Here is a 1769-nt window from a genome sequence, read left to right on the forward strand (position 1 = left end):
GCTTCTTCCCTTGATCATGTTTTGTTTGTGGGTTCTATCCCACATGTATCTCTTTGGCATGCCCGTTTGGGCCATATGTCTTTGAAGGGAACGAAAATGCTTTCTAGTTTGCAATACTTACTGCCCCTTGATTATGAATGTTTTGATTCATGTGAGCATTGTCTTTATGGTAGGCAGACTAGGTCTATGCATAAGAAGTCTGGTAGGCCACGCATGAGTGAGCCCTTGGCATTGGTACATTCGGATGTCTGTGGGCTCATGCCTTGTCAGTCTATGGGTGGTGCAAAGTATTTTGTTATGTTCATAGATGATTTTTCACAGAAATTTTGGGCTTATCCCATTAAGCTAAAATCCGATGTCTTGGCTGTGTTTCAGAGATGGCTTGCATTGGTTGAGAACCAGTTTGGGTATAGGCTAAAATGCCTAAGGACAGATAATGGGGGTGAGTATGTCTCACGTGCTTTTAAGCAGTTATGTGATGAGAGGGGTCCTAAGCGTCAGTTGACCACCCCCTACACCCCCCCAGAATGGTTTGGCTGAGCGGATGAATAGAACCATCCAGGAGCATGTATGCAGTATGCTTAGTCATGCAGGCCTACCACAGAGCTTTTGGGCTAAGGCAGTTAGTACAGCTGTGCATGTCATAAACAGATCACCTTCTAGTGGTTTGGATTTCCAAGTTGCAGAGGAGGTATGGAATTGAATTAAAGGGCAACCTCTCCTCTTTCTTCCACTTCATTACACTACTTACATTCAATTCCCTATGAAGACAAATGGGCTAGACTTACAAGGTATAGAGATTCATTTGTTTTCATAGGGAATTGAAGTCAAGGGAAATTAATCCCTTTCTTCCACACTGTAAGTCTAGCTATGTGTGCAAACATGCCTACTGATGGGCTAGACTTACAGGGTGTAGAGGGTGCACTCTTGAATCTTTAAAGAGGTTAACAAAAAGAATGTGGATGCTGCCCACACTTCTCGTGCTTTGAAAGTTAGAGGCAATAATGGTAGGAGCAGCAATCACCACTATGGGAGAGATTCTCAGCAGTCTCGTTCTCAATCACATGGATAGTCTTGCAATAAGTCCCATGACCATAAGTCCTCATCAACTTGCCATTATTGTGGGAAAGCAAGGCATGCTCGGCCATAGTGCCATAAAATGCACGAGGACAAGCGCAAGGAAAAGGGAAAAGGTAAAGTACATGACAAAAATGATAATCATTGCATTGTCCCTAGCAAGTCAAGTGTTAAGATTGAAGATATTAATGATGTGTAGATTGACTCTAATGATGATTTCATACTTGCAACTTTTTCTCTTAATCCTTCACAACTGACTGATGCATTATTAGAGTATACTCATTGTTGGCTAATAGATTCAAGGGCTTCCTTTCATGTGACCCCTCATAGAGTGGTTCTACTCCTATCATAGTTTGTTGACCTTGGATGAAGTCTACTGGAATGGATATGTACGCAAAACCATTGACCAGGTGACTAAAGCACTAGCTTTAGGAAGTACACCAGCAGGTGGGGAGTCCCCACCTTCCAAGGCCACAGAAAGAAAGAAGGCCTCATTCATTGGCTATGGAAGCATTTTGACTGCGCTCATCCAGGAGACAATGAAGGAGACATAAGGTGCAGAAGAAGGAGAAGGAAAAATGCTTGACATGTCACCCCCTCACCAGGACAAAGAGAGGTCCAGTGACAGGACTGAGAATGATGAGAAAGGGCAGGAACAAGAAGAACAATCGGGTAAAAAGCAGGCCAAGAAA

This window comes from Lygodium microphyllum, chromosome 5 (assembly GCF_053477565.2).
Source record: "Lygodium microphyllum isolate KBCC chromosome 5, Lygodium_microphyllum_v1.1.10, whole genome shotgun sequence".
NCBI lineage: Eukaryota > Viridiplantae > Streptophyta > Polypodiopsida > Schizaeales > Lygodiaceae > Lygodium > Lygodium microphyllum.